The sequence below is a fragment of the Dipodomys merriami genome, unplaced genomic scaffold (genome assembly GCF_024711535.1).
Source record: "Dipodomys merriami isolate MVZ:Mamm:240054 unplaced genomic scaffold, mDipMer1.0.p SCAF_883, whole genome shotgun sequence".
In the NCBI taxonomy this organism is placed as follows: Eukaryota; Metazoa; Chordata; class Mammalia; order Rodentia; family Heteromyidae; genus Dipodomys; species Dipodomys merriami.
In genome coordinates this window covers 168,140-175,454 of record NW_027206494.1, presented here as the reverse complement: position 1 = coordinate 175,454, position 7,315 = coordinate 168,140, and positions in this window count along the sequence as shown.

The window sequence follows — 7,315 nt, the reverse complement described above, 5'->3', positions numbered from 1 at the left end:
AAATCACAAGAGACCTGATAAAATGGGGAATAAGAATTGTAGACCTAAGGAACCCAAGAAAAATGGATCCATAGACCTGCTCCTGATAATCCACTGGAAGAATGTTGAAAAAGGTCTGAGAACACTATAAATGATTTTCAGGGAGAACTCAAAATATCCTACTCACTAAACTCCTTCAGCTGACCCACTTTGACTCTGAGGCTTGGATGGATCCTATAGCTGATCCACAGATGTATGGCATTGGAAACTGTTTCAGAAGCAGACTTTCAGGATACACTTACAATTTAGGTCAAAAGCTGGGTGCCAATGGCTTGCACCTGTAATACTAGCTACTCAGGATCTGAGGGTTGGGGTTCAAAACCAGCCCAGGCAGGAAAGCCCTTGAGACTCTTGTCTCCAATTAACCACCAGAAAACTGGGAGTGATGCTGTGGCTCAAGTGGTAGGGCATTTGTCTTGAGCTAAAGAGCTCAGAGACAGCACCCAGGCCCAGAGTTCAAGTCCCACAACCAACAACAAGAAAGATGCTTGGGTGAAATGGATTAAATATTCTGTCCACCATTACTGTTAAGATTGTGTGGCACAAAGGCCAGAAAAACAAGTGGTCCACTTCCCACTGTGATGAACCTCTGATCCCTAAGGGCATGGAGTGCATGATCTGTTGGTCAAACACGGCCTGGGGAAACTTGTAAGACCCTGCTGTTGCTGTTCACGAGAGTAAGGATCTAAGACAAAAACCCCATCTTCCCAAGGCCAACTATACCCCTTGCCTGTCTAGGTTGGGGGGACAATTGGCATTTCTGGGAAACTTATCAGGATGAGTGAAGGCTGATCCTGTGAAGAGATGAGCAGTATGCACTAACCATAGCCAGGGGAAATGTCTGATGGTATTGTGGAGGACCAGTTTGAGACCTTCCTGGCCAACTAGAGAAGAACCTGTGCTTTGGTTCAATTGGCCTTCACTTTCACCCTAGCATTTCACCTACCTGTCCATTCTCAAACATTTTATACTAGGTAAGGAGAGAGCCCTTCCCTAAAGGGTCATTCATATCTCATATTTTCATGGGTCCTATTCGGGATTCCCCAAAAGTTTCCAAAAAGTTCAAAGCCAGAAACCAAATAGCAGCTTATGAATCAGTTTTATTCTGATGATTACTATAAATAAAAAATGTAGTTTGGGGGCTGGTAAACTATTTAACTAGCATTCATATGAAGTCCTGTGTTTTATTCCTCAGCACCACATAAACAGAAGAGGCTGGAAGTGGCACTGTGGCTCAACTGATAGAGCACTAGCCTTCAGCAAAAGAAGCTGAGTGACAGTGCCCAGGCCCTGAGTTCAAACCCCAGGAGTGGCAAAAAAAGAGTTTTGTTAAAAGATTTTTTAAAAGCCATAAACTAAATAGTCTAGTAGGATAGCATGGGAAAATTAGTTCTAGAAATGTTATCTGAAAAGGGAAGAGTTCATGTGGTGATTGGAGGCCAAAGCTGCACAAAGGCCTTAGAACAATAGAACATTGGCAACTAAGTTAACTAAAATCTCAGATGAAGGGCTGGGAAGTTGGCCCAGTGGTAGAGTGCTTGCCTTGCATGCATTAGGACCTGGGTTCGATTCCTCAGCACCATGTAAGCAGAAAAAGCCAGAAGTGGCACTGTGGCTCAAGTGGTAGAGCGATAGTCTTGAGCTGAAGGGCTGAGTGACAATGTCCAGGCCCAGAGTTCAGGCGTCACAACCGACAAAAAAGGGAAAATATTAAAAACCAGATAACAACAGATGGCTGGAGGGAATGTGGACAGAGGGGAACCTTGCTGCATTGTTGGTGGGAGTGTAAACTTGTTCAACCACTTTGGAAAATAGTATGGAGGTTCCTCAAAAGACTCCACATAGAGCTCCCCTATGATGCAGCAATCCGGGTTTTGGGATTTACCCAAATGTTTACAAAGAAGACCACACTAAAGCTACCAGCACGACTATGTTTATTGCAGCATTATTTACCATAACTAAGATATGGAACCAACCCAGATGCCCCTCAGTAGATGAATGGATCAAGAAAATGTGGTATATATACACAATGGAATTCAATGCCTCCATCAGAAAGAATGACATTGCCCCATTTGTTAGGAAGTGGAAAGACTTGGAAAGAAATTAAGTGAAGTAAGCCAGACCCAAAGGAACATAGGTCTCATGGTTACCCTTATTTGCAATAACTATATGTCTGAGTCAAGCAGAAAAGGTCAGTTAAGTTGATGTTAGGGAAATTAACCCTAAGATATGTATTCAAATGTTTTTTTTTCTTTCATGCGATTATTTCTAACACATAAGATTATTTCTTTGTTGCTTTGTATGTCCCTCCGCCATGGTATAACCCCTGATTTCACTGTATTTGATGTTGTAATTTGTGGAGGGAAAGGGAAAAATCAAATCGTTTAAATAGGGATACAGGTGGACCCATTGAAACAATGAAACATACAAGTTGTTATGTTGAAAACGAACTTTACAACTTTGGTGGGGGGGTGAGGAGGGAAAGGTGGTGGGTGGAGGGAGGATGGGATGGGAAGGGAAACCAAAGGAGGAGGCTACAATGCTTGATAAGAAATGTACTCATTATCTTGCCCATGTAATTGTAAACCCCTCTGTACAGTATTTCCACAATAAAAAACAAAGAAAAGAAAATAGAAGTAACAATAAAAATAAAAAAAACAGGTGTTGGTGGCTCACACCTGTAATACTAGCTACTCAGGAGGCTAAGATCTGAGGATCACGATTCAAAGCCAAGCTGGGCAGCGAAATTCCATGAGACTTTTTGCCAATAAACCACTCAGAAAACCAGAAGTGATGCTGTGGCTAAAGTAGTAGAGCACTAGCCTTGAGATGGAGAGCACCCAGGCCCAGAGTTCAGCCCCAAGATCTACCAAAAAAAACCCTACACCTAAATAGTTTCCTACAAAGAGGGAAGGAGTCTTGGGGGTTTCTATCTAGCAGGAAAGCTGGTTTCCCTTCTAGTTGGGAGGGGTATTGCCTTCTAGTAAGGAGGGGGTTTCTGATCAATTTGATTCAGTTTCATACTGCCCAAATAAGTGTCTAATGTTTGTCAGGTATTGACTTGTGAAAACATCCTGCATGGGGAACTCCAGTCTTAATGACCTTATGGTGACCATGCTTGGCTCCAGGGCCTCAATCCACCCTCTAGTTAATCCTACAATGTGGTTGCCACTTCAGTCTTGGAGAAGACACTGTGTATGACTTCCAATTTTGAGTCTACCAGGACTGAAATTGAAATGGATAAGCAAGGTAAATACTGTGGTGATTCTGTCCACATTCTAAGTACTGCTATGACTGTGTGGCAGGGAGGCCACACAAGTAGTCCTATTTGTGCTGTCATGGATTTCAGACCCCATGGGCATGAAATGCATGATAGGTCATCAAGACAACTTGGAACACCCTGTTGCTCTTCTCAAAAGGAAGAGTCTATTTCAAAAACCCCTGAAACTGATTAGCTCCATTCTTTCAAGGCCAACTATACCTGGGGAAAATTTGACATTTCTGGGATACTTACCTGGATGTAGTGAAGGCTAACCCTTTGAGATGAGCAATAAGCACTAATGATAGCCAGGCGAAATATCTGGTGGTATTGCAGAAGACCAATGTTGAAGATATTACTGACCAACTGGAGTGGAATCTGTGCTTTGGTTCAATTATCCAACCTGCACCTGACCATTCTCAAATACCTTAGGTAAGGAGAGACTTCATAGTAGGTCATTCAAGAATCATATTTACAAATATGGTATTTAGGAGCCCCTAAAATTTTCCCGAAGTGCTTAAAGCTAGAAACCAGAAACAGCAGTTCAAATTAGTTTTATTCTTTTGATCTCCAAAATCGATTATTTGAATATGTGCTTTTATTTATCAGCAAGGTTTGTTAATTGGAAATCCTGCCAAGGTGGGAAAAAACTAGGAGCCACTGGAAGGATTGAATGGGAGAAATTAGCTCTAAGTATAATACTTGAAAGGGAATCTGTGTGGTAGTTGGAGGCCAATGCTACAGAAAGACTTACAAGTATTTAATACTGGCAAACAAGTTACCTAAGAACTCAGGTGAAGCTGAGTGTAATCCTAGATGTTCAGGTGGCTGAGTTTGAGGATCTGTGTTTGAAGTTTACCCGGGCAGGAAAGACAAGACTTTCCAACTAACCTGCAAAAAGATAAACTACTGGAGTTGTGGCTAACGTGGTAACCTTGAGCAAAAAAAGAGATGAGATCAAACTCCGGACCAGCCTACAGTCCGTTAAAAAAAAAAAAAGTTTGTGTCTGTGTGGTGGCAGGTCCCTTTACTAGCTTGATGATTGAACAAGCATTTTAAAAATGAGTCATGGTGTCAATATTTACCTCTTTAGTAACTGTTTTCAGAGGAATGTGTGGATGGGTGCTTTATCTCCTGTATAAAAGTTTTGTTCAGTGACTGAAAAACTGCCTTAACCAAACACTCTTTAATCAAAATACCCTTTGGATACTGCTGAATAGGAAAGTCAGTGCTTTAGGTTGGAAGAAAAAGTAAAATAAGGTGGGAGAATTGCAGAAGGTAAGTCTTCTTGACTGATATAAGCACTGCCCTTGTAAAGGTAGTCACAACCTTACCAAAGGTATTTTAGAGAAGTGCTAGGGGTTGGAGGCATGGCTCTAGTGGTAGAACACTGGCTGGGTAAAAGTTGGTTATTTTTCTTTTAACATGGCCAGGTGTTCTGGGGGTTGATTATTGAAGCTTTTGAATAGTTTGAAAGGGCTCTAAAATTTGAGCTATCATGAAATATGATCCAAAAGTTCAAATTCAGGGGACCCAGTGGTAGGCTGCCCATCCAGTGTGCTTATTCAACTTGGGCATGCAACAGACAGCAAGGCAAAGTTTGCTCCTGCAAAAGGCATTCTGAGTTGGTGTTCTTAGGATACCTTAATTTCCCCAGGAATTTCCAATACAAATCTTCCATGCCACTCATGAGGGATCCTAGGAAGCCATCAAGAGGAGAGACACACTACCATTCGGTTGTGGCAGTCTCATGCATGGGCTAAACCTACCATCCTTTGTAGCTGACAATGGACCTGAGATGTAAAATTAATCCGCAACATCAGGAAGGGGTCCAAACAGGCACCCTGAGAAGCAAGCAACCTCATGCATTGGCTTCGGTAGAAAAAAATGAAACTATGAATACTGCTTTGGTAGTTGTGTGTTTGCAGGGGCTGTGTGTGATAATTGTCTTACATACAGACTCTTAAATTCTTTGTGACTAAGAGTCTTAATCTGCAACTTCATTTGTCCAGCTGTGGAAGAATGAAATGTTGGAGATGGAGTCATCTCTGAGAAAAATCTCTAGTAAGGGAGTTAAGAAAAGGGGTGAACAAGAGATGAAATGAACCACAAGATAAGTATTCAAATGTTTTTTTTTCTTTCTTGCGATTGTTTCTAACATATTTATAAGATGATTCCTTTGCTTTGTATGTTCCTCCTCCACAGTATAAACCCTGCTTACACTGTATTTGATGTTGGTATACTTTGTGGATGGGAAGGACAAAAACAAATCGTTTAAATAGGGATACAGATGGACCCATTGCAACAATGAGATGTACAAGATGTTATGTCGAAAAACGAATTTTACAACTTTTTTTTTTGGGGGGGGCGAGGGAGATGGGAAGGGATTGGGAAGAGGAAACAAAGGAGGAGGCAACAATGCTTATAAGAAATGTACTCATTACCTTGCCCATGTAATTGTAACCCCTCTGTATGGTATTTTCACAATAACGTCTGAAGGGCAGAGTACACCAAAAAAAAAAAACAAAAAACAACTTCCATTTCAGCATGTCTCTGTGATTTGAGAATTCTAAACTTAGGAAGCCTAAGAAAATTGGAGCTAAGAAGGCTCCCTCAGACATTCTTTATATTGTTGTCTTTTAGGGAGAAGGTGGGGAAAGATATGAAAACATGTATTAAGGCTGAATTTTTTATTTTTGTGCTCTATTTCTAATGTGCACTTGTTAAATCTTGTATATCCATGTCTGTGTAAATATCTTCAGAAGGATCTGTTGCAGGCATTCAGTAATTAACTGACTTAATAGCAAAAGGTTCTTGAAATTTTGTTATTTACAATGTTCCAGGTTTAAGAAGTTATCATTGCGATTACATTTAAAGAAAACTTCATATAGGATTACTTTTTCCTGGATATTCAAAAGAATGTTATGTAGGTTTGAAAGTTTTATAAAAGGAAAAACCAGCAAGTAGAGGAAACATGGTAATGATGAGTACATGTTTTTGGAATAGTTCTATAACAGGCCACTGAAGATTGTTTCAAGGGCTGGGAAGGTAGCTCAATGGTAGAGTGCTTGCCTTGCATGCATGAGGCCTTGGGTTTGATTCCTCAGCACCACAGAGGCAGAAAAAAGCCAGAAGTGGTGTTGTAGCTCAAGTGGTAGAGCATTAACCTTGAGCTGAAGAGCTGAGGGGGAGTGCCCAGGCCCAGAATTCAGGCCCCATTACCGACAAAAAGTTTCAAACAGACTTGGGTGAGGAAAATGGGGTGGGGCTGTTGTGCGACCTTATCAAGCATGAATGTCAGAACTTAGAACACCAGAACAAGGTCAGCCTAGATATGTCATAACCTTCCTTTTATTCTGTATATTTTTATTGCAAAAATGATGTGCAGAGGGTTACAGTTACATGAGCAAGATAATGAGTACATTTAATATTATAAAGATAAACTCTGTTTATACCCTGGATCTTCCAGGGTATTTGAAAAGGTGGGAACTGCATGACCTCAGTTGAGCCAGGCCCACTACTTAATCAGTCAGCTCAAACCTGCCAACTATTAATGAGCAAAGTTGGATCATCAAAGGAAAAAATACAATCCAAAAGCAACTTTATTTAAGTCATAGAAAGGTGTCTGGTATTGCAGAGGACCAGTGTTGGAGACCTTACTGGCTAACTGAGTTGGAAACTGCACTTTGGTTCAACATACATCCATTTTACCCAAGCTATTTGAGAATGCCCAGTTGAGAAAATGCTAACATCAAGTAAGGAGAGAGATTCATCCCCAGACAGTCTTCAACTTTCATCTTTGTGTAGATGCTATTGGGGTCTCCCAAAGAGTTCCTAATCAAAACCTGCTATTTCATTTCTAGCTTTAAACTGGTAATACCTATACAATGTAGATTTCGTTCTATCCATTAGTAGATTAGATTATCTTTATTATCAGCAGAGCCTTGATAATAATACTAGACACCATCAAGGTAATAACAGAACAACTAAATGCCACTAGTAGGATGGCATGGAAAG